The sequence below is a fragment of the Pimephales promelas genome, chromosome 14 (assembly GCF_988280905.1).
Source record: "Pimephales promelas chromosome 14, fPimPro1.hap1.1, whole genome shotgun sequence".
NCBI lineage: Eukaryota > Metazoa > Chordata > Actinopteri > Cypriniformes > Leuciscidae > Pimephales > Pimephales promelas.
Genome location: NC_142782.1, coordinates 8,507,676 through 8,534,798, shown reverse-complemented (window position 1 = coordinate 8,534,798; position 27,123 = coordinate 8,507,676). Strand labels below are relative to the sequence as shown.

Genomic DNA, 27,123 nt, shown 5'->3' with positions numbered 1-27,123 from the left:
CTGTAGATTGGTCAGTTTTCTGACTCTATGACACGTCATACTGTCATACACAAGTGTTCACACTTTTCCCTATTTGAATGAAAAGCATCACCATCAGGAAGGGAAGAAGAATTGGCACATTAGTCCTCAGTCGCCTCCCGAGAAGTTGGCCCCAGACTATATTGCAATGGAGTAGATCTGCATGCCAGCATTCAGATGCTTTTGATCAGATACCTTTATTCAAGAGATTTTTAATAGTTTGAATGGCATGTTCTGCTTCTCGTTGCTTTGTGGAAATCTTTAATCTCCAGTCACTTGCTTGAAATCCAAAATCTGTGATCAGCGTCTCGGAGATGCAATGCCTCACAAAGAGTGATATGATATGTTTAATTACATCTTATGACTTGGTTTGAGACAGGTAAGCCATCAGGGTAACAGAAAATAATGCAATAAACATTAAACTAAATAACATACAATGTAACACAAAACATGTTAACATTATATTAAAAACAAACAAACAAACAAACAAACAAACATTATAGTCAAGTCAAGTCACATTTATTTATATAGCGCTTTTCACAATACAGATTGTATCAAAGCAGCTTCACAGTGATAACATGAAAGTAGTACAACACAGATCAATAATATTGCTAAACACTAAATAACCCCAACTGAGCAAGCCAAAAGCAAGGCGACAGTGGCAAGGAACCAAAACTCCATCAGATTGGATGGAGAAAAAACCTTGGGAGAACCCTGGCTCAGTCGGGGGCCAGTTCTCCTCTGGCTTACATTTCTATTGTTTATATATAAATAATAAATATAAATATTGTTTATGTATAAAACGGCGCCATAACATATCGCAGGCGTTGAGTCGTCACCTCACAGGCGTTGGTCCTCTCATCGCAGGCGTTGGGGCATCCGAAATCCCCGTGAGAGGCTGGAGACAAAACTGGACCTGACGAACGCCATCTTTCTCGGGACAAGTGTCCCGAGATAACAGCAGAAAGGCAGATGGGAAATAATTAGCATAGCTGATGTTCATAATGATTTCCATTATACGGGAGTCGGTGTTAGAAAACCACTATCTCACAAACTCTCCGTAACCTGAACTCTCCGCAACCCAACCCAACCGTACGCGCCGACCCGTTTGACTAAGGCTGTCGAGCCCCACTGTCGCGGAAATGCGTTTCAGTGGCAAACGGTTCCGTATGGCATAACAGAGGACTAAAAGGTATAAGCATTATGTGAATGCTTGACCAAAGAGATGCGTCTTTAATCTAGTTTTAAACTGTGTCAGAGCCTCGGACCGTATCGGGAAGGCTATTCCAGAGTGTGGCATGGGGGGCGTGGTTCAGCGCCTTCTGCAGTGAGAGAGCGGGGGAGGAGTCGAGCGGGAGGTAAGCTGGTCAAGTTCAAATGATAAACACCTGTCTGTAATTTCAGTGATTGGCATGGGGAGAGTATTTAAGCGGGCCAGGCGGACGCTACAGTTGAGAGAGAGCCTGGAGCTTGTGTGCTGTTCAAGGACTGGAGCTGAACACTGTTCGAAATTGAAAGAAGCTGTAATCAGCGGGAAGAGTGCCACGTCAGTGTCTGAGTGAAGCTGTAATCAGCAGGAAAGAGTTTGAGCGTTTGTGACTGTCTGCCTTTAATGTGAGCGCTACGGCGCTGTGGAAAGAGTATTATAGTATTGAATAAAAAGCACACGAGCTCCAGTATTCGCCGACCCCTGTGTCTTCTTCCATCACCCACCTTGAACCTTATCACACAGAGTTTTGGAGCTAAATGCGAGAACGCTCTCCCTCCTTTAGTGGACTTCGATATCCTAGGAATGACCAGAAGCCTTGAATTTAGTGATCTTAAAGAACGCGGTGGATTGTAGGGCGAAAGAAGGTCCGTTAAGTACATAGGAGCTAAACCATTTAGGGCTTTATAGGTTAGTAGCAGTATTTTGTAATTGATACGGAAGTTAATAGGTAACCAGTGTAGAGATGATAAAATCGGTGTTATATGATCATATTTCCTTGACCTAGTAAGAACTCTAGCAGCTGCATTTTGTACTAACTGTAGCTTGTTTATTGAGGATGCAGGACAACCGGCTAATAAAGCATTACAGTAATCTAGTCTCGAGGTCATGAATGCGTGAACTAATTTTTCTGCATCAGAGATTGATAGCATGTTACGTAGCTTAGCAATGTTTCTAAGGTGGAAAAAGGCTGTTCTTGTAACATATGAAATATGATTTTCGAAAGACAAGTTGCGGTCTAGTATAACACCCAGGTCTTTTACTGTAGTGGATAAAGTAACAGGACATCCGTATATATTAAAGTTGTATTGCGAGAGGTTTTGAGAGTAGTTTTTTGGACCAATAAGTAATACCTCCGTTTTATCTGAATTTAATAGCAGGAAATTACGCGTCATCCAGCATTTTATATCTTTGAGACACTCTGTCATTTTAGATGAGTTAGTGTTTTCATCTGGTCGTGATGAAATATATAATTGAGTGTCGTCCGCGTAACAGTGGAAATTAATTCCATGTTTTCTTATAATATTACCAAGTGGCAGCATATATATTGAGAATAGCAGAGGGCCTAAAACCGATCCTTGCGGTACTCCATAGTCTACTGACGTTATCTTTGATTTTTTCCCATTTAAACAGACAAAATGATAACGGTCCGATAAGTACGATCTAAACCAGCTTAATGCCTGTCCCTGAACACCAGTGTAGTTTTGTAGTCGATCCAAGAGTATTTTATGATCTATAGTGTCGAACGCAGCGCTAAGATCAAGTAGGACTAGTATTGAGATACAGCCTTGGTCAGAAGCTAAAAGTAAATAATTTGTAATTTTTATAGCGCAGTTTCTGTACTATGATGCGGTCTGAATCCTGACTGGAATTTTTCATAGATGTCATTTTCTTGCAAAAAAGAGCACAATTGAGCGGACACTACTTTTTCAAGTATTTTGGACATAAATGGAAGATTTGAAATGGGTCTGTAATTTGCCAAGTTATTTGGATCTAATTGCGGTTTCTTAATGAGAGGTTTTATTACTGCCAGCTTTAATATTTTTGGAACATGACCTAAAGATAAAGACGAGTTAATAATATTAACTGGCTCTTCCACTACAGGTAATAGTTCTTTCAGTAGTTTAGTGGGTATTGGATCTAATAAACAAGTTGTTGGTTTAGAAGCAATGAAAAGTTTATTTAGCTCCTCCTGTCCTATTGTTGTAAAGCGGTTTAGTTGTTCTAGAGGGGCCATAATTGAAGCTGAATCATAAGACACCATAGAGGATTGTACATTTATAATTGTGTTTCGGATGCTTTCTATTTTCTCATTGAAGTAATTCATAAAATCATTACTACTAAACTGTAACGGTATATTTTGCTCTGATGATGTCTGTTTATTTGTTAGTCTAGCCACGGTGTTAAATAAAAACCTTGGATTATTTTGGTTATTTTCGATTAGTTTGCGGAGATGCTCAGCCCTGGCTGTTATAGCCTTACTTCCTGATAGCAAAATTTAAAGGAAACAAAACATATAAAAGAAAATAACAAACATTGTTTTCAGTGCACCAGCACCAACCGATTGTTGGCAAAATTTTCAGGGTTTTAATTGAAACATTGTAAATGCGTATGTCATACAGTAGGTCTAGGATAATCTTATGTATTCTTATCTAAAACATTATATGACATGCTTACATGTGTGGAAATGAAAATCCAAGATGCACTCATATTTTCTTCAGAAATGTAAAATCCCTGTAAAATCAGAAAATGCCTGATCTCAGAAGTATTCCCTTATGAAAGAAAAATATATATTACTCGAAATATAAGAGAGAGGTTGTGCGGCATAACCCATCAAACTGACAGGTTTATTGCCCCCCATAAAAATAAGCCCCGCCCCTTTTACCCCTCCCACCCCTCCCGCTTATGAACTGTACGTACACCGTGGGAAATTCCCACGGTCTCCCTCCTCTTTCCACCCCTCACCACCACCCCTCACCACCACCTCCACTTCTGGACTGGTCACGTGATCGGGGGAAAAATTTCCCCACGAACCGGACCCCGATCCATCCGACCCGGTACCGAACTGGACACCTGTTACGGAGGGGTCGTGTCACTACCCCCTCACCACTTCAGGGTGATCGCACGATCCCCACGATAGTGAAAAAACAATACATTTTCAAACTTTAAGGACGACATAAAACAAAGATAGGTTTAGTGATTTTTATTAAAAGAAAAATCTTTTACACAGACTTGAAGTTGTACAAACTATAACAAATACAATAACGTTGTAATAGTGTTCTATTAAAAAAGTTTTTCTAAAATACATCTTTAGTGTTTCATTAAAAATGCACGGCTTCATATATATTTTATGTTAAAACAGTTTAAAAATTGTGTTAAAAAGTCAAAGATCGACCATTTTACAGAAAAAGTCAAGCAAAGGGGTTTTTCATTACAGAAAACTGTTTTTTCTAAACCATTTATTTTTTAAAAAGACATACGTTTACAAAACAATGTTTTAAAATCCGTTTTTAGTCAATTTATATCATTAAGACACGGCAGGAGTCTTTACCTTTACACGCTATTTAGTAAATTGCTTTGTTTTTATATAAAACATCTGTTTCGCTCTTTTCACAATTACGCGTTTAAAAGTATTAAAATATTGTATAAAGTTAAAATACATGTGTCTTTAGCGTTCATGCATCTGCGGGCATTAAATCGTGTTTTTAAAAACATCTAAAAGCGTATGTATTAAACTTATATCAAGTAAATAGTTATGTTTTCTTAATAAAACATATAAAACCGGTTGTTCTATATCAAACAAATAGACCTATTTCTATCATACATTTTAAAAAAGTATTACTTTTCACATAACATGTATAATGTTTAAATCTATTAACCCATTTATAGATACAGTGCAAGCCTTTAACGTTACATCCAATGCATTTTAAAATAAGACGGGTGTTTTAGAGTCTTCAATAACAAAAAAATAAAAGTATTTGAGCAAAAGTTTTACAATTACATGCCGTTTAAAAGTATTAAAATACACGTCTCTTTACTGTTTTATACATCTGTAAATGTTAAAACCTTTAAAACAGTTTAAAAATTTATTCATATGTGAAAAAGTCAAAGACCGGTCATTTTACAGAAAAAGTCAAACAAGTTTTTCATTGCAGACTTACGTTTTATCCTGTTTAAAAAATCCAACAGCATCCAAAACTTTTAGAGATATTCCAAAAGTCCTCCGATTCAAACTTGTGTAAATGTAATCCCGGGAGCCCCGCGAAACACGTCCATCCATCTCGACCGGGAGAAACCATACTGACTGTTTGCATGTGTGCATGGAACCACACGCAGACTCCTCCCACGACACTCCCACATCACGTGACCCCAGTGCACACGGTATCCATACGTACAGCACGTCCACCCCCAACGTCATACGGCGGACTGTTTTAAAAAACGTCCGTTCAGGACGGAGCATGAAACTTAAATGAGAGAATTAACGCCTTGCAATGAGGCGCGCTAACCACGCCTCCTCACACGCCCCGTAGAAGACACACGTGCGGCGGATTGGTCCACGCTCTATTCACGCCCCGTAGAAGACGCATTCACGAAGCATTGGTCCTCGCTTCATAGAGGCGCAGGTAAACTCCTCCCATACTCTGACAGAGGTTGTTTTTAAAAAACCAGAAGCTCAATACTCGTTTTTGCGGCATATAAAACCGATTGTTTTATATCAAACAAATATACCTATTCGTATGTGCGTCACCATCCCCTCACCACCTCTCCACTTCAGGGTGATCACACGATCCCCACGATGGTGAAAAACAATACATTTTCAAACTTTAAGGGCGACATAAAACAAAGATAGGTTTTAGTGATTTTATTAAAAGGAAAAATCTTTTACACAGACTTGAAGTTGTACAAACTATAACAAATACAATAATGTTGTAATATATTTTAATGTTCTATTAAAAAAGTTTTTCTAAAATACCTCTTTAGTATTTCATTAAAAATGCACGGGGGTCATATATTTTATGTTAAAACAGTTTAAAAATTGCATTAAAAAGTCAAAGATCGACCATTTTACAGAAAAAGTCAAACAAGAGGGGTTTTTCATTACAGAAAACGTCTCGGTTACGTTGTAACCCTCGTTCCCTGAGTAGGGAACGGAGACGTTACGTCAGAAGTGACGGAGATTGGGGGTTTCGCATAGAAAGCCAATCCTCTTCGAGTATTAAAACACGAGCCAATGGCATGCAATGCCTTGGGGCTGCGGAAATTTGCATAGCGTACTCCGCCCTACTCCGTGAGTATAAAAGGAGGAAGTGAACGCAACCGCAGTATGTCTTCGCTGAGGAGCCAAGACTGAACTCGGCCTCTACCCAGCGATACAGCAGAAGTGGCAGGGAGACGTAACGTCTCCGTTCCCTACTCAGGGAACGAGGGTTACAACGTAACCGAGACGTTCCCTTTCGTAGTCACTTCGAGTTACGTCAGAAGTGACGGAGATTGGGGGTCTGTGCCATCACGCCATCTTCAAGCTGTCTTCCAGTGCCCTGCGAAAGACTGAACCCCCGAGCCTTACCTCTTTTTTTTTTTTTTTTTTTTGGGGATCCGACTTTGACACAGGATTACCAAGGTACACTGGGAAACATATCCCGAAGGGGACATGCTACCAGCTGCCTACCGAAGGGAGGACTTAAGAATACACATATGGCCCCATAGGAACGCATATGGAACACTGGAGTACCAACCGCAGGTGGCTACTGATTTAAACTCCAGGGGTGGCAGATGGCTTGCCAAGGGAAGACACATGCTCAGAGAGGCTTACAGTGGATAATACACATGAGACGGTTACCATGGGGAACCGTGCGCATGGAGGCACCTAGCTAGCATCCAGAGCAACGCAGTGGTGCCCGCATCGTCGGTGCTGGAGGACTCAAGACTTCAATGGAAGAACTGAGGAAATATCGCACTTATCCAGTCCGGGGAGTGGAGTGGCGAGCAAGCGAAGACACCTGAGCGGATCCAGAACTGGCCGAAACGAGTACGTGAGAGGATACCGGCTCAATTCGCAGATATAGAATCTGGCGAAGGTGTTGGGTGTCGCCCAGCCTGCAGCTCTGCAGATGTCTGTTAGCGAGGCGCCGTGCGCTAAGCCCAAGAGGAGGCTACACTCCGAGTGGAATGGGCCGTCACACCAAGGGGGCACGGAAGGCCTTGCTGCTGGTAAGACAAAGCAATGGCATCCACTATCCAGTGGGACAGCCGTTGCTTTGAGAGAGCCCTTCCCTTCTGGCTCCCCCCATGACAGACAAAGAGCTGGTCTGAGGTCCTGAAACACTGCGTTCTGTCGACATAGGTGCGGAGAGCACGTACCGGACAGAGCAGTGCCAAGGCTGGGTCTGCCTCCTCCAGGGGCAGCGCTTGCAGGTTCACCACCAGGTCCCGGAGGGGAGTGGTAGGAACCCTGGGCATATATCCAGGCCGGGGTCTCAGGAATACGTGAGAGTAAGCCGGCCCGAACTCCAGGCACACTTCGTCAACAGAGAGTGCGTGCAGGTCCCTTACTCTCCTGATGGATACCAATGCAATCAGGAGTGCTGTCACATAGGACAGGGCAAAACTCTACCGACTGCAAAGGCTCCAGGGGAGGCCTCTGCAGAGCACCCAGGTCTACTGAGAGGTCCCCAGAGGGCAGGAGGGGAGGGAGGCGGATTTAGCCCCCTCACTCCCCTCAGGAACCTGATGACCAGGTCATGCTTCCCATAGACTTACCTTTCACTGCATCATGAGACGCGGCAATGGCCGCGACATAATCCAAAGGGTGGAGGGCGACAGCCTGCGCTCCAACCCTTCTTGCAGGAAGGAAGCATGACTCCGATCGAACATCTCCGGGGGTCTTCTCAGCGAGAAGAACACCAATTGACGAAGAGGTTTCACTTCAACGCATAAAGGTGTCATGTGGACGACGCTCTTGCGGAAGTGATGGTTGCCGCCACCGCAGGTGGCAGCGAACTCAAACCTGCCTCGTCCCGTCCTGGAGCCACACGTGCAGCCTCCAAGATCGGGACGAGGGTGCCACAGAGTGCCCCGTCTCTGAGAGAGTAGGTCCGGTCTCAGAGGAATAGGCCAAGGAGGTGCTGTCGCGAGGAGCAAGAGTTCGGAGAACCACGTCTTGGTGGGCCAGTAGGGGGCTACCAGCAAGACCTGCTCCTCGTCCTCCTTGATCTTGCACAACACCCGTGCAAGGAGGCTCACTGGGGGAACGCACACTTGCGTGGGCCCCGTGGCCAGCTGTGCGCCAGCGCATCCGAGCCGAGAGAGCCGCGGGTCAGAGAATAAACTGGGCGCAGTGGGACGAGTCCCGAGAGGCGAACAGGTCTAACTGTGCCTCCCCGAACTGGTCCCAAGTCAGCTGGACCGACTGGGGATGGAGTCGCCATTCGCCGGAGATGGGACGGGCCCGGGACAGCTCGCGGCTGCCCGGTTCCGGTCTCCAGGAATGTAACTGCACGAAGGGACCTCAGGTGCTTCTGACTCCATATCAAGAGGTGGCGGGCGAGCTGCGACAACCGGCGCGAGCGTAGACCCCCCCTGGTGGTTGATGTACGCTACTGCCGTAGTGTTGTCTGAGCGGACAAGCACATGCTGGCCCTAGAGCACGCTTGGAAGCGGTGCCGGGCGAGCCGTACTGCCAACAGCTCGAGGCAATTGATGTGCATGAGGCGCTGGGCTCCTGTCCAGGAACCGGCGGCTGCATGCCCATTGCACATGGCACCCCAACCCGTGGTAGACGCATCCGTGGAGACAACGAGATGCCTGGAAACTCGCTGAATAGGGACCCTGTCCGTAAAAAGCTGAGGTTCGACCACGGGAAGAAGGATCGGCGGCACGTCGGAGTCACTGGAACTCGGAGCGAGCCGCGATGCCATGCCCACCTCGGGACTCGATCGCGAAGCCACAGCTGAAGCGGTCTCATATGAAGCAAACCGAGCGGCGTTGCCGCGGCCGCGGATGCCATATGCCCCAGGAGCCTCTGAAATAGTTTCAGTGGAACCGCACTCTTGCCCTCGAACTGTCGAAGACAAGCCAGCAGTGAGTGCGCGCGCTCGTTCGTGAGCTGCGCGGACATGGCGACCGAGTCTATCTCCATGCCGAGAAAAGAGATCCTCTGCACGGGGCAAAGTTTGCTCTTTTCCCGGTTGACCCGAAGGCCCAGACGGGCTAGGTGCCGTAGCACCAGGTCTCTGTGTTCGCAAACCTGAGCTCGAGAGTGTGCTAGTAACAGCCAGTCGTCGAGATAGTTCAGGATGCGAACCCCGTGTTCGGGAAGGGGAACAAGGGCTGCCTCGACGATCTTCGTGAAGACGCGAGGGGACAGAGCTAACCCGAATGGGAGAACGGCGTACTGGTATGCCTGGCCCTCGAAGGCAAACCGAAGAAACGGTCTGTGTCGAGGGAGAATGGAGACATGGAAGTACGCGTCCTTCAGGTCGATCGCTGCAAACCAATCCTGATACCGAACACATTCGAAAATGCGTTTGGCCGTGAGCATTTTGAACGGTAGTCGATGGAGAGAACGGTTCAAAATGCGCAGGTCCAGGATCGGTCGTAACCCACCGGTCTTTCTTGGGGACAATGAAGTAGGGGCTGTAAAGCCCGGACCTCACCTCGGCTGGAGGGACCGTCTCGATTGCACCCTTCGCCAGCAGGGTCGCAATCTCCGCTCTCAAGACTGGGGCACTGCCACCAACCATCGTGGAGCGAACTCCCCTGAAGCGGGGAAGAGACCGTGCGAACTGAATCGCGTAGCCGAATCCGATCGTTCTGATGACCCAGCGGGAACCCCGGGAAGCGCTAGCCAGGCTTCCAGGAAGTGAGCCAACGGGGTCATGCGAACCACAGACGTCCCCCCGGAGGGGCAGCGAGGCGGGTCGACCGGCATGCGTGCAGGAGTTACCCCGTCCGGATGCACCGTCGAAACCCGCTCCCCGACAGAAGAGACCAGGGAAGGCAGAGCGTTCCACGGGGGTCTGTTCTGCCGGGGGTCTGGCGACAGAGGGGGAAGGGATTGGCGTAGCCCGGGGACGACACACGCACCCTTCCGCGCCCTCCGAGACAGAGAGGAATGAACGGGGCGACGCACTGGACGTCGTGCGCGCTCATTCCAGTCTGTGTGCTCAATGACAGTGTCAGCTTTTCCTCAACCAGCTCAGGGAGCTAGCTAGAACAAAAGATTCTCCACCGGCCCTCCACCGGGGAAGGAGGGGCCCTGCCACCGCCTCCTGAGAAAAACCATGACACTATCACTGAGCGGCCCGCCTCAGGAACATCGCTTCGCCTGGCATCTAGCGGGGCACGCGGCCTGAGGGGGGGCTCTTTTCTTGGGACGCTTACCTGTGGCCTCCTCCGCGACGCGAACCGGCTGAAGGCTGCTGCTGGGGCCGCGTGGGAGGGAAGGGAGCCGCAGGGGGGGCGTCCTCGGCGGCGAGCTGGCGGAGGCGTCCGAGCCGACGGCTGGTTGGAGGCAGCAGCTGGCCGTCGGGGCAGAGAAACCGCCTTCGTCTGCTCCTAGGCGGTCGAGAAGTGCTGGGCAAAGTCCTGGACCGCACCGCCGAACATTATGACGCTCCTGGACCACAGCGGTGGGCATCACCTGACCAAGGGAGCGAGCGACCGCCTCCGTGACCCGTTTAAGGACAAGGTAGGCGACAGGCTCGCAGCTCGCTTGGTCCGTCACCTCCTCGTGCACATTCCTGAGCAGCTAGCTTTGTAGGTGCTCATCATATGCAGGGCGGAGGCTGCCTGTCCCGCCGCTCTACAGAATCGCGCCGCCATAGACGACGAGAACCCATAGGCTTTGGAGGGGCATCTGAGAGCAACCGCCGGTTGACCGGGGGAGCCCCAGCGTACCCACAGACAGCCGCATCGCCGAGGGGAGGAAGGGCGGGGAACTAAGCACGCTTTTTTATTTATTTATTTTTTTATTTATTTATTTATTTTTTAGTGCGTGTCAGTTCCGCATGCAACTCGGGGAAAAAAGGAAATTGGGGTTGGCCGTGGCCGTAAGGCGGCAGCGTTACCCAAAAACCAATTATTCAGCCGCGAGAGATCGGGGAGGGGCGGAGTTCCACCCCCACCCGATGCTCACGGACGCCCGAGATAGCACGGCCATCATCGCGGGATCAGACACGGCGGCGCTGACGCTCCCGAGGGAGGCAACGCGGCCGCATCCTCACTTCCCGAGGAGTCAAGCCCGCCTAGTGATGCTGTGATCGACATCGCATCATCATCTGGAGCGCTGCCCGAAGCAGCCGGTGCCACCGAAGAAGCAACCGACTGAATCGAACTAACGCTCGCTGGCTCTCGCACTGAGGCGGGAGGTGTGGCCCGAGGAATCGTCGGGGCTTATCCCACACCATCACCGTAAATCACCAGGTCCCCGGGTCGACGGGCCCCCTATGGAGGAAACCGATCGAGCGGGGGGGACCGGGACTCTCACTCAAGTGAGATCATTGAGTCTCGACCTCAGTGTAGAGATGGTCATGTTCCCACAGAAGGAAAATGAGTCATCCACGAACGCTGCTGCTGCATGCTGAAATGCCCAGGCATACAAAGCAGCGATCGTGACCATCAGATGACGACAGAAATCAATCACACCCAGAAGAGCACGGGCGAACCGTCTTTAAAAAGACGTGCGCGTGCAGCTCTTTCAATGAGAGGAGGAAATTCACTCTTTCAGCGCTGAAGCGACCAGGGAGAAGCGCAAAGTCTGGCAGACCACTGCTCAGATCGCAGGCGATGCAGAATCTCGCTGGGTACCGCCGTCACACCAACACTGAAGAGGACGCTCGTCTCGAAGAGTCTTGAACAGTGCTTTCAGGAGTGAAGAGGTTCTCTTGGCTCCGAAGCGAAAACATACTGCGGTTGCGTTCACTTCCTCCTTTTATACTCACGGAGTAGGGCGGAGTACGCTATGCAAATTTCCGCAGCCCCAAGGCATTGCATGCCATTGGCTCGTGTTTTAATACTCGAAGAGGATTGGCTTTCTATGCGAAACCCCCAATCTCCGTCACTTCTGACGTAACTCGAAGTGACTACGAAAGGGAACTGTTTTTCTAAACCATTTATTTTTTAAAAAGACATACGTTTACAAAACAATGTTTAAAATCCGTTTTTAGTCAATTTATATCATTAAGACGCAGCAGGAGTCTTTACCTTTACACGCTATTTAGTAAATTGCTCTGTTTTATATAAAACATCTTTGCTCCATTTTATATAAAGAAGCATTGGTCCACGCTCTATTCACGCCCCTGAACGTTCGACAGATTGGACCACACATACACACACACACACACACACACACACACACACACACACACACACACACACACACACACACACACACATACGTAAACTCGTCCCATACTCTGACAGAGGCTGTTTTAAAAAACCCCAAAGCTAAATACTCGCTTTTGTGGCATATAAAACCGATTGTTTTATATCAAACAAATATACCTATTCTTAGTTTGCCTGTGGTATATTTTATGTTAAAAGTTATATTTTAAAATGTTTACCTCAGTGTTTTAAACATGCCATTACAGTCAGACCTGAGGTCTCACATAGTTTTTATATACTTTATTTGATTCTACATTACATGTCGATTTCATTCGGAATCAAAAACTTTGAATAATCCAACTGGTTAAAACAAAACCAGAGTACATTGTTATGGATTAATTAGAGTTCTAAGGGGTGCAACATGAACAACAGCTGATAAAGGTAGCAATTAGCAATTGATTTGACTTTATTCACCTGACTGCTATATTATTGGTGTGAACTGTAGATCATCTTTATATTCAATAATAATGTATTCTAACTCCAAACTACATATCATCTGAAATCTCGCTAAGTCGCTATCTCTAGTTTTAATATTTGATGATTACTTTTATTAGTTTGATTGTTTTTATTAATTTGACTGATTTGTATTACCGGCATGGTTTGTTGTTAAACATTACCCATCAGCTATTACTATTATCAGAGACCATTACACGTAATAAGAGGACCTTCACATTGCACAACAGATCAATCGTGAAAAGTTTCAGACTTGTGTACAATAAGCGAGTACTCCAACCAGATTATACGACCTTGCCTTACAGGTTTTAACAATAGTTTGAAAATGTGTGAAACAGGTGTTTTTGACTGCAGACTGCAACACCCATTTTCGGCTGTTATTAGTGGTCCAAGCAATAGCGGGAAGACTTTTTTTGTAAAGACTCTAATGTATAATTCGGACAAAATGTGTTCTGTGAAGTTTGATAATTATGTGTACATTTATACATGCTGGCAGCCTTTATATGATGAGCTGTTACATGCTTTTGACATTAAATTCATTGAAAACATTCCAAAGAAATTGGATGATGATTCATTATTCCCACCTGGTAAAAGATCCCTATTAATTTTGGACGACGTTATGGGCCAAGCAGCGTCCAATTCTGAAGTCGAGAAAATTTTTACGCAATACATCCATCATAAAAATATGAGTTGTTTGCTACTGATACAGAATCTATTTTTCCAGGGTAAATCTACCAGAACAATAGGACTTAATACAAATTATTTAATAATATTTAAAAACCCCCGAGATAAGCAACAGATAGGTGTTTTGGGTCGTCAGATGTTTCCCGGTAATACAAAGTTTTTTATTGAAGCTTACCAGGATGCAACTAGTCTTCCTTTCAGCTACCTACTAATAGATTATAAAACACAGACTCCTGAAAGATTTCGACTCAGAACAGATTTACTGTCTGACTACCCTGTGGTCTACGTCCAGAAGGGAGTTTAAAATGAGTTCGAGACTTTCCAGAAATCTTTACCTTTTAAAGTTATTATACAAGAGCTCGCCCAAACAACGGGGGGTTATTTTGCATTCAGCCCCTGACGAACTCATACTGGCTCTGTGTGAAGTGGCCCTCAATATTCTTCACGGCAAGATCCCTCTAACTGCAAAACAGCTCGGATCTTTAAAAAGGAGAAAGACCGAAATAAAATACGTTGCTAATAAAAAGATCAATATTGCAAGAAAAAGACGTATGATTAACCAAAAAGGTGGCTTTTTACTACCTCTCCTAAGCATAGCCTTACCTTTCATAACTAGCCTGATAACTAGAAACTGAATCTGAAGAGAAAAAATGCAGCATACTGAAAAATTGTATCTTGTACCAAAGCATCAATTGGATAGACTAAGGAATGCGCCGCCACGTGAAAATATCAATACGTCCGTGGAGGAAAACCTGGATTCATCTATAAGGGAGATATTACAGAGACATGACCTGGGTCCGCATGAAAAAGTAAAACTATACACACAAATGTTACAGAGATTTCTGTCTGTGTCAAAGCACAACGATGTGGAGAGCAACGCTTTAACGTTAACAGTGCCGAGTCAGGATGGCGAAAATGAAGAAGCACCCGTCACTGAAGACGTAATCGTATCAGAGGTGCTAAACAACGTCCCTCAGAGAAGCTTGAAAAATGTAAAATACATTTTGGATAAAATGTCTAAGGCCAAACAGTTGTCTTCATGGACAGACGCCGGTGAATTTGTTTATAAAGGGAAAATCATTGCAGGATCTCATATGCTTGATCTGTTGAAAAGCGTAACAATGCCTCAAACGATACATGACAAACGTAGACCGACAGGATGGAATGAATTTCTCGAAGCGTTTTCCTCTTTAAACATACCTCACTCAACTATAAGTAACCATCATGTTAAATGCTTGATTGATTCACTTAAAAGAAAAACAACAGGGAATAGTTTTGAAGATGTACCGAGAAGGTCTTTGAAAAAACGAAGACATCGTAACACACCACCACGTCCCTCTTCAGACACATCTGATAAGTCACCTAAATTAGATGCAAAACAATGGCTAGATTTTTAAGAATTATTTGCATCGATATAATTGGAGATGTTTATCTGTTTTACAAATATTATTGAATGTAAATTTGTGTATATCATAATTATGTAAGTGTATTTTTAAGTTGTATACTAATGTCTGATACCAATAAAGAAAAAGAAAATGTTTAATCTGTTTTACAATTTTATTTATTCATCACACACATAAACAATACATCACATTAATACGTCTGAAATGTTTTACCGGACTGTACACACTGAATGCATTTAAATGTTTTACCATTACAGAGACTAGGTTTCAATTTTTTCACAAAGAGAGAGACCATGACATCATTTTTTAACAAATCATTATGGTAAATTTTTATAATATTCTCATATTCATAACCTCTTGATATATAATACAGAAAAAACACACAATGTTGTCCGCAGGTATCAGAAGTATAATCTTGAACTTGTTTGCCCGAGTACTGAACGACCGTAGAATTGTTTTTTAGAAAGTTATGAAAAGATGCAGGAAAGCAATCTGCATCCGGTGCGTTACCAAAGCTGTCAAAAAAACAGGCGACGCCATCTCGACGTATGTATATGGCAATCCAGTGTTCCCCCGGTTCGTCTGAAGATTGTGTATTCGAAATTAGCATGCAAGGGGTATCCTTTAAAGGGTCTTCGGGTAGGTAATCGCACGGTAGTACACCTAAAAAATTTGTGTTACAGGAAATTTTATCCATCAGTCCCGTCAGTTGCACGGTATTCATTACAGCTGTATTCAGTAGTGCTCTGCGAACACCTGTCTCCGATTTGATATCTCTATAATAGAGTCAAAGACTGAATATATTAAAATGTTAATTGGTTGTGCGAGGGGTACTCTGAAGCGTGCTTCTAATCTAATATTTCCTGATCTAATCAATGAAACGTGTTGACCACATTCCTCGTCGGGTGTCAGATTAAAGGCATAGAGAGTGTATCCGTGTAGGAAATCTTCACGATCTATGATCATAGACTGATTCTTTAGATGCCGACCCGTGGCTGTCACTAGTTGATAAAACTCTCTCACGGCAGATCCGTTATTATATTCTGGTTGAAAGGGACGCGAAGGGACCTGGGTCCCGTCACAGGTCAGACTCAAATATTCAAGGTCAAAGTGTTTAAAGGCAAAAGGATTCCTGTCATAAGCACCAGAAAAGGCGGTGTTTTCCGTCATGGCCAAAATGATGGATTTCGGTAGCGGCCCGAGGAAGAGATTTTCATGGTTAGATACACGTGCTCCTGCCGGTACGGAGAAATTTTTCACACAGACTCTATCTATGGGATATTTAGCTGTGGTCGAGAGAAGAGCTTGCGCATGTCCCAAACGCACTGCAGGGGATACGGTGACTCTTTTCACAAAAAGTGAAGCCGACAGTATATTAAGCCTATAATTGATGGCGTCACTACGTATCAGACAGAACTCGTCTTTCGCACGAGTTAACCGAATCCGTATATCCACTCCGTTCAATAATAATTTAGACTGAAAGAAGATGTCGCTGTGAATTGGAGCTAGTAGTTCTACAACACTACTGGCATTTGTGAACGCTGCTCTCTTTGTTAACCCCGCGTTCGCCCCTCCAGGATCCGTAGCATCTATGTGAGCCGAAGAATCTTTGTAGAATAAACCCGCTGAAAAGTTACTCTCGAGAGTGTCTTTTCCATAATTAACGAGGGCCTCAAAGAGACACCTGTAGGGATGCGTATTACTACTGTTACTGACGAGCCGGTCAGCTAAAGAGACGTCAACCTGTGAGAAAATCGTCGATCCAGGGTAATTAATTAAAGCCACAGGCGCTCCGTCAGGAATGTCATTTCCGTTCGGTAGGGTTATTTTGACGCGCGTATATAGGAGCGTGTTATTCAGATCTGTGTAATCTTCACCGGCCCCCGCTATAAAGAATTCGATGGGTGATGCGTCTGTTAAAGCTGACACGGGGCTTATCTCCACATACATATTTTTTTCAATAGCTGTTTGTGTCAAAGGGACCGTAAACAGATCCAGCTCTGATTTAATGCACTCATCAGACATACAGTGTAGCAGAGACATTTTTAGAAAATAGTGATACCCCGTCTTTTTAAATCTGCAGATCTTTTCACCCGTTTCGTGCTAGTTCTTCGCTTGCTTTTTGTAACTGAGCGTGTTTTGCTAGAACGCCTGGTCTTCTTTACAGCAAGGACACGCCCTCTTCTCATACGGGTACCCGGTGGTTTACGTGACATCACCATCAGACCATGGCCTTCCTGTCCATTTTCATCATTATTATTATAAGACTTTGTTAGAGCACTGGTGACAACATCACTCATTATGTTTTTAGCGGCTGACTTTAGATGTGGTTTTGCTATACTGATCCCCCTTCTAAAAAAAGGCATTGCCATTCGAAAAAGGCCTTTAAAAAGACCACCGATTCCTGAAGCAAAACCGGACCCGTACATAACTCCGCCCCCTGCGTAACCCGGAAGGCCGTTACCTGCCTGAGCCCTGTAGTATGATATGTAGCGTTCGGGATCCACTTTGTACGGTGCGTGATGAGCCATTTTAAAACGGTTGGTGTTTCACAGGTCTAAAATGTAGTTTGGTAACAACCTTTCCGTAGGTGAAACGTACGTCCTGGTTTAAATCGTCTTTTACATCAACAGAGATCTCTGAGATGCAGCTCTTATTAACACGTACGTAATGAGCTTTGTCGTATCTGACACTGACTGTTTTGTTAGTCTCACCATCTATATATACAGTTGCTAATAAAGGTACATAGGCATCCCCAACCGCTTGATAGTCGATTATGTCCGTGTATACATATAGCGTGTAGAATCCGGCATTTATATCAGCCTGGAATGGCGCATATGTGATGTACGTGTCTTGATGTTCACCCGAACTGTTTACAGTTTCTATAGAAACCCCTGGTTTTAAACCTAGGATGATCGCTAGTTTGCCATAAAATGTCAACGAAGTCCCTGGGGGCGCTTTGAGAAATACCTTATTCTTTATACGGTCGTAGGCGAGACGTACCCTCTGGGGGAGAGTGACATTTATATCCCTGAGCAAAATGGGTACATCCTCAAAATACCCACATTTTAACGTATTCCGGCTCGTTGATAATTTTAGAGCAATCTGAAACGCATCGCCTCTTACATCGCTCAGTTCGTGGTTATTCTGTAGTAGACGTTGATCACAGACAATAATAAAAACAGAGTCATCCTCATTAAATGTATACCACGTCAATGGATATTCAAATTCAACCAATGCCACCTCCCACAGACCTTTTAAATTTATACTTCTAGCCAATCTAGTTCTGTAATTAGATATTTTGTTATCAGGGTAGATGTTCATCGAAGCGTTGCACGGAAGCGTGACGTAGAATCCTTCCTCGGCCATGGTAATTATTTAATGACGTCTGTCATGAATTCACTAAGGCTTTAACGGACCCTGTAGATCCATCACCTCTTTTTCAGCTATCCAACTGTTAAATTTGGAGGGCCAACCCCACCATTTGACTAGGACGTACGTGACTTTTCCACGTTTTTGTTTATGCAAAATCTTCTCAATCTTAAATGTTTTATCATCACTAACAATAATTTTCTGTAGTTCTTCCTCATAAAAACATCCATCGATGATTTCACCATCTAAGTCTTGTAACCGGTATACGGGAGGGACACGCGGAATGCAGGCGGTTATGGTGAAGTATTCCTCCGTATAATTCTGCTCATACCCCTTAGTAAATATACCTCGGACTTTAGAGACTCTAACAACGTCCCCTACAGAGTATTTAAAGACGTGTCTCTCTTTACGTATTTTACCGTATAAATTATTAAACACCACCGTCTCATTTTCTTTATGAACATCCAGTGGGCGCATTTTGATGGATTTGTGATAACTACAATTATAACCCTCTGTCAGGTCTTGCAGTATATCGCAGTAACGTTTGGAGTTTACAGCCGTTAAAAACTTCCACATCCGTCCTTTTAGAGTTCTATTAAACCTCTCGACTACACACGCTTTTAAATCGGTTGCTGTGGCAAAATGATGTATGCCATATTTTTTCATCAGTAGTTGAAAATGTTTATTGAAAAACTCTGCCCCCTTATCTGTTTGCAACTTTATCGGTACGCGTCCTTCTTTCAAGATAGATTCGAAAGCTTTAGTCACCTCCAGACCCGTTTTATTTTTCAATGCACGTGTCCATGAGTACTTGCTGAACACATCGATAACTGTAAGAATAAATTTAATATTATCGTTCTCTTTTGAGTATGCGGTCATATCGACCAAGTCAGCCTGGAATTGATGATCCTTACCGTATACGACTACACGGTTCCGTTTATAATTTATTGGTGCAGTCTTGTGTAACGTATATACGTCCTGTTTGGACAACCATTCGTTAATATCCTTATCATTTAATTTCACGCCGTATTCCTGTAACACAGCCTGTTTTAATCTGTCCTTACCGCCAAAAGCTCCGGGGCTTGAGGGGTTATAGTAAACTTTTTTCATTAGCTCTGACATGTTACTATCTCTGTCACTCTTCATAAAATAATGACCCGTTGTCTTGATGTCACACAGATTTTTATTTCAGATATCTACACGGATCATCCGAACATCAAAATAAAATTTACACACATTTCAAAATTTTTCTCCAACATGTATTCAACTAAAATATCAATCATTTTACAAACATCGGGGTATTCATTCCTTGACAATTTACAAACATCAGTCACATACGTACAAAGACATAATATATTTCCTATTCTAAGAGATTCCTTGCATTCAGGCATCAGTTCAAGAATGTTGTTGATAGTCGTGCAAGGTATGTGTTTGACGGACATGTTTATCATATTATTCCATTGAGTTGATATCCCTCTTACAGCGTTCATCTGATTCGATAAATTTGTCAGACGTTTATCAACCATAGTAACGTTATCACCTGTTGCATGATTATCATCGATAATCTTGTACAGCAAGTTTGATATCACACGTTTTACATATGATTTAAAGAAATGTTTGGCTATCCAGGAGGTGCAGCAGTTTCCCATCTTCAAACTGAGGTAGAATCAAGGTTTTCAGCATCAACGTGTTTCCAGTTGTCAACAGCGTTGTATACGATCTGTTCACAGCTTTCGTCGACTAGCTTCTGCCTGATAGATGCCAGATGCTCCACAATGTACATCTCATCTTTGAGCTCAAACAAAATGGTCTCCACAGCTCCCTGAATTCTTTGCAGGTGTGGGGTAGCCCCGTACAGATTCAAAGCCTGAGCTAAGATAGTTTTCAGCTCAGGTTTGAGGAGTTTCAGACTGATTTCGTCAAAACAATTGTAAAAATAATATGGTGTAGGCTCAAACAGGCACGAATGTCTTGTTTGGGATGGATGGTCTACGGTACATCCGGCGCAATCCTTCTTCATTTGCTTATCAATCAGATATTCCAGTATGATGGTAACGACTGCTTTAATAATCCTGTGGCCGGTATCACCAAGGCACCCGTCCAACTCGTCACTAGGCGTGGTGCCAGGAGTCTCGGCTGCAATAGTAGCAGTAGCAGCAGCAGTGGCAGCAGCGACGGCACAAACGTCAGCACCGTAGCTCGTGAGGAATGCGAGATTGTGAAATCCAAGTTCCGTACAAAATTTATTTAGCCAGTCGTTGCTTTGGTGGGGGTATCCATTTGTACCATATCCATCAACAGATCCGGGAGGGGAGAATGGTGAGATGATATCCTCTTGAGACATAGTGCGAGTATGAGCTGGACTGGCGGAATCCGAAGGCATTATTATTTGTAGAGCGTGGGTGGTGCTATATGCACGCCCCTCCTAGTGGGTGTACACCATTCCGGGTGAAACAACTTCACTTTAATACCCTCGTATCTGTCAAAAGCGTCGCACCATTGGAAAAGTTTGTGTATTTCAGAAAAAATACCATTCAAATTCGCGATATCTTTCCATTGAAAGATGAATTTTAAATCATAAAATCGTAGATGTTCGCTCTCTTTGATAGGCCACGAGCATCCATCCCCATCCTTTCCGAAATCACTGGATAGAATGTAAATGTAGTCCTCGTCATACTTATTGATGTGGTCCGCAAGCAACCTGTATCTTGTCCCAAAACTCAGGCCCGACCATTCACCTATAAATAGCGGCTCACTTCCACCATCTTGCAAGTCCCTCCACACTTTCGTATAAAATAAAATCCAGTCTCTGTCGGTAAACAATAAATCAGGGTCTTCTGTCATATTCGTTGTAAACCGTTCGTCCCCGTCCACATTACTCAGACGGACTTCACGGTTATGTTTGTCGAAATTGTAAATGCATGCACGTCCATCTGATAGCTGAAATGAATATTCCACACGGCCCAATGGCTCGTGAAGAAACTTCGTTAATGATGGTCCTCGTTTTTTCCTAGGCGCTAGAGTCAGATCCGCCATAGCCTCATCAATGTTTCTTTCAGGAGTCTTGGGTTCGGGTGCAGTAACGTAAAATCCAAATGAGGGCACGTCGGTTCATTTTTAATGAAATACTAAAGAGGTATTTTAGAAAAACTTTTTTAATAGAACATTAAAATATATTACAACATTATTGTATTTGTTATAGTTTGTACAACTTCAAGTCTGTGTAAAAGATTTTTCCTTTTAATAAAATCACTAAAACCTATCTTTGTTTTATGTCGCCCTTAAAGTTTGAAAATGTATTGTTTTTCACCATCGTGGGGATCGTGTGATCACCCTGAAGTGGAGAGGTGGTGAGGGGATGGTGACGCACATACGAATAGGTATATTTGTTTGATATAAAACAATCGGTTTTATATGCCGCAAAAACGAGTATTGAGCTTCTGGTTTTTTAAAAACAACCTCTGTCAGAGTATGGGAGGAGTTTACCTGCGCCTCTATGAAGCGAGGACCAATGCTTCGTGAATGCGTCTTCTACGGGGCGTGAATAGAGCGTGGACCAATCCGCCGCACGTGTGTCTTCTACGGGGCGTGTGAGGAGGCGTGGTTAGCGCGCCTCATTGCAAGGCGTTAATTCTCTCATTTAAGTTTCATGCTCCGTCCTGAACGGACGTTTTTTAAAACAGTCCGCCGTATGACGTTGGGGGTGGACGTGCTGTACGTATGGATACCGTGTGCACTGGGGTCACGTGATGTGGGAGTGTCGTGGGAGGAGTCTGCGTGTGGTTCCATGCACACATGCAAACAGTCAGTATGGTTTCTCCCGGTCGAGATGGATGGACGTGTTTCGCGGGGCTCCCGGGATTACATTTACACAAGTTTGAATCGGAGGACTTTTGGAATATCTCTAAAAGTTTTGGATGCTGTTGGATTTTTTAAACAGGATAAAACGTAAGTCTGCAATGAAAAACTTGTTTGACTTTTTCTGTAAAATGACCGGTCTTTGACTTTTTCACATATGAATAAATTTTTAAACTGTTTTAAAGGTTTTAACATTTACAGATGTATAAAACAGTAAAGAGACGTGTATTTTAATACTTTTAAACGGCATGTAATTGTAAAACTTTTGCTCAAATACTTTTATTTTTTTGTTATTGAAGACTCTAAAACACCCGTCTTATTTTAAAATGCATTGGATGTAACGTTAAAGGCTTGCACTGTATCTATAAATGGGTTAATAGATTTAAACATTATACATGTTATGTGAAAAGTAATACTTTTTTAAAATGTATGATAGAAATAGGTCTATTTGTTTGATATAGAACAACCGGTTTTATATGTTTTATTAAGAAAACATAACTATTTACTTGATATAAGTTTAATACATACGCTTTTAGATGTTTTTAAAAACACGATTTAATGCCCGCAGATGCATGAACGCTAAAGACACATGTATTTTAACTTTATACAATATTTTAATACTTTTAAACGCGTAATTGTGAAAAGAGCGAAACAGATGTTTTATATAAAAACAAAGCAATTTACTAAATAGCGTGTAAAGGTAAAGACTCCTGCCGTGTCTTAATGATATAAATTGACTAAAAACGGATTTTAAAACATTGTTTTGTAAACGTATGTCTTTTTAAAAAATAAATGGTTTAGAAAAAACAGTTTTCTGTAATGAAAAACCCCTTTGCTTGACTTTTTCTGTAAAATGGTCGATCTTTGACTTTTTAACACAATTTTTAAACTGTTTTAACATAAAATATATATGAAGCCGTGCATTTTTAATGAAACACTAAAGATGTATTTTAGAAAAACTTTTTTAATAGAACACTACAGGGCCGTGCAGAGACCTCTGTAGGGGCAGGTGCTCAAAGTATAAAATGGGGCACGGAAACAAGGCTTTATAGGGCTGTGCTCAAAATATCAATACAGTAATATATCAATACAGATGATTCTGCATCGATACAGCAGCAAATGCATTGATGCAGTTTTGAAAAAGAACCAGAACAGAAAAGACAAATTTAAAGTTTAAAATTAAAAAAAATAATTGATGTGCTCTATATATAACTCTGGGATTAGAAACTGAAGCATCTTAAGTTGTTCCAACCTGATGGCTTTTTCTTCTCTGTTATACAGAATAATAAAGAACAGCTGTTATAGTGAACTGTATAGGACAAAATCAACCTGGCCCATGTTTCGTGCAGTACAGTATAGTTTTATTTAATGGAATATCAGCATCTGTGGCTATTTTCATGGCAAAAACTGATTTACAAAAATACAAGAGTTACATTTTATACAATGAAAATAAAAAAACAAAGCAAACAGAAACAGCAATTAATACTTTACAAGATTTTTAACATTAATGTGATGCCTGTTCTGGTAAATTCTTACTTAAGTCCTTAAGTGAGTTTGCTGCCTTTGCTGTTGATGTTGTTACTGCTGCTGCTGATACTGCTGGAGTTGATCTGAGACTGTAGACATTAAAATAAACAGAAATATAGGGTATTAGCTGAATAAACCATTTTTATGTGACCATGTCAAGATGTAAAGATTGCTGACAGTGTTTGGAACTGGCTCACTAGTTCACTGACCTGCTAAAGCTACAGATTCTGCCCAGGCTGCTATAGTATAATAATACAATAATAGTATATAATAGTAACGTTACTAGGGCAGATGTTCACAGAGGCTTCTGCACACAAAACATAAGATACTAACTGGTATGCCTATGTGATAACTTACCAGAGTTGTGATAATCATTTTTATGTGAAAATATTCTTTTTAATAAATACTGTAATAATAATAATAGTTTCAAGTAAAAATAATAGTTTTTAGTCAAATAACACCCCTCCACGCCCGTGAAACTTTTCTCCCTCAAACAGCAAGCTAACGTTACTTCTACAGCCTAACGTTACACACAGCAATACAAACAACATCTCTCTGCATGCTCTCTTCACGTCGTTCTAGTAAAATAATAATAATAAGTAAACAAACATCAAAATCACTTCGCTGAGAATAGAACACCACTTACCAGCAGCCGCAAGACTTGAAGATATCCTCTGGGAATGCGCGATTGCGCGTAGCCGCGCGAAATTATAAAATGCGCGTGCAGCGTGAGGAATCAGGTGAAAGGTCATCATGTGGGTCATTTTATTTACGGCTAAATTATTATTCATTCATTTTACTACTAGTTAGATGGGGCAGGCATCCACAAAAGTGCCTTTAAATACAAAAAAGGAGAGGAAATTTTTGTCTTGACAAAAGGGCACTTTGGGCACCAAGGGGCAAAAGGGCAGGTGCTCGAGCACCCAACGCCCCCCCCTCTGCACGTGCCCAACACTATTACAACGTTATTGTATTTGTTATAGTTTGTACAACTTTAAGTCTGTGTAAAAGATTTTTCTTTTAATAAAAATCACTAAACCTATCTTTGTTTTATGTCGTCCTTAAAGTTTGAAAATGTATTGTTTTTTCACTATCGTGGGGATCGTGCGATCACCCTGAAGTGGTGAGGGGGTAGTGACACGACCCCTCCGTAACAGGTGTCCAGTTCGGTACCGGGTCGGATGGATCGGGGTCCGGTTCGTGGGGAAATTTTTCCCCCGATCACGTGACCAGTCCAGAAGTGGAGGTGGTGGTGAGGGGTGGTGGTGGGTGGTAAGAGGAGGGGAGACCGTGGGAATTTCCCACGGTGTACGTACAGTTCATAAGCGGGAGGGGTGGGAGGGGTAAAAGGGGCGGGGCTTATTTTTATGGGGGGCAATAAACCTGTCAGTTTGATGGGTTATGCCGCACAACCTCTCTCTAATATATTGTGATATATAGTAATATTATTTTTTCCTTTCCATTTTACAATAGGCCTATATTATATATTGGACATACAGTATATGGAATAATATATTAATGATACATATATTATACAATACTGTAAAAAATGAATCATGTGTGTTGTAGTTTTCATTAAAAAAATGAAGGTGATAATTAAAAATATTGTGTATATTTTATTAAGAAAATTGTGGTTCAGTGTTGTATAGAAAATATTGAGAAAATTTCACTAATAAAACCAAGAAATACATTTTTCTAATTTTTTAAAGGAAACATACACAATTTGTATGTTTGTATGCTTGAAGTAAAGAATCCTAAAACAAAGGGAAACATCTGTTAATGTTTAATGTTCATTTATGTTTGACATTTGAAATATATTCTATTATTTTGAAGTTTTGATCGTTACCATTGTGCAGAAGAGAAGGACTTATAGTAAGGTTGTCAATAACTGCCTGTATGGATACTCTGAAGAATGTTGCGTTGTTCGGTGAGCAAAAACTTTGTTATAATGCTAGTACATTAACAAGTTTGGTAATGTGCTGTGCTAGCGGTATACAGTCTTTTAATAATTCATTATAACTCAGAGTGAATCGAAATAACCTGTTTATATTTGATTTTAAGTCACACATATTTGAGCGTAAACTTAAATAAAAAAAAGCATATTTCACTAAAAATATTAAATTCATTCTATCATAGACTAAATAATTAAGGGGATTTTACACAATTTATTCAGGTAGATTCCATAAAAGTAATTAAGCCTTAACTACTCAAAAATATTATGTGTAATATTGTTACCATATTTGTTTTAATTAAATAGCAGTTATATATATATATGGGTTCTTAGATATTTAGCCTAGAACAGTTAGCTATGAGTTTATTCAAAGGCTATATGAAAAGAAAATGTCAATGGGTTAATGCTGCTTTTGTCTCTTTTGTCAGTCTGTGTAAAGTCACTTTTGCAGTAGGTAATACTGTATCCTCTGCTCCAGCTGTGGCAGACAGGATTGAAGTTTTAGTGTTTTGACCAAGCAGTAAAATAAAAACATATAAATGTTATTTTAACATATAAAAGTCAATTAACTTGTGGTCACCAAAGCTTGGTTTACCACTGTGAAGCCAAGATTTCACAGTAAGATGAAATTGCACCATTTGAGTATAAAGTTGCTCAAAGGTTCAGACAACCTTTGTCTGGTTAGTTTCAATATCAATAGTGCTGTGTGAGTCCAAGATATCGAGTAAAAACCTATTCGGACAGGATTAACTGTTAACTGTTTTGTGTTATTAGTGCAAGTCGACTATTTCTCTTGTTAAAACAAGCACACTGACAAGATAAATGACTAACGGTCTAATCTTACCACAAACAATCTGTATTGATAATGTAAGACTGGAAAAACTGGTTAAAAAGAAAATATCTGACCAGTGGCCTCTAAAGACAAAAGGCATTGCTTGCAAATTAACATTTGACACCCTACCCCCTTTTCTCTGAACATCTTATCTGCATCTTCTCTCTTTCACTCTCTCAGTCAATGATACTGAAAACTCACACAAGAATATGGTTTTAATGTGAATCTGATAATCTTTAAGGATTGTTTAGAATCATTTTGATGGTCTCAGGGTGACTGGTAATAATGTCTCATTCCCAAAGTAATAAAAGAAAAGGTAATAAGGTTTTTAAGAAGTTTAGGAATCACTGTCACACAAAGGAGTGTGGTCTCTGAATTAACACCTTCTGCCTTGTTGTCTGAATGCAAATTACAACCAAGCAAATGGTCTGCCCCCGATAAACATGGTAGGGGGATTCAGTAACTTTCCATTGTATCCTGGTGATTTACATATCAGGTGAGGTCTGATTATAAAGGGAGATGTAACAAGAGTTCGGGGCGGCCTTTCTGTATTCAGATCAGCCCATGATGTTGTGTCTTCAAGGCTCAGCTCATGTAATATGTTGGGTAAAGTTCTTTGTTCTTTGAAACATTTGATGGTTTGCTCTGATTATCT

General features: G+C 42.5%; 1 long non-coding RNA gene across 1 annotated transcript in view; it reads right to left on the bottom strand.

Annotated features, from left to right (window-relative positions):
- Positions 1 to 310: 310 nt before the first annotated feature.
- Positions 311 to 27,123, bottom strand: part of LOC148973664 (uncharacterized) — a 28,516-nt gene continuing 1,703 nt past the window's right edge. Inside the window, exon 3 of the long non-coding RNA XR_016146460.1 lies at positions 311 to 3,739. This is a non-coding gene — a long non-coding RNA (uncharacterized LOC148973664). The remainder of the gene's footprint in view (positions 3,740 to 27,123) is intronic.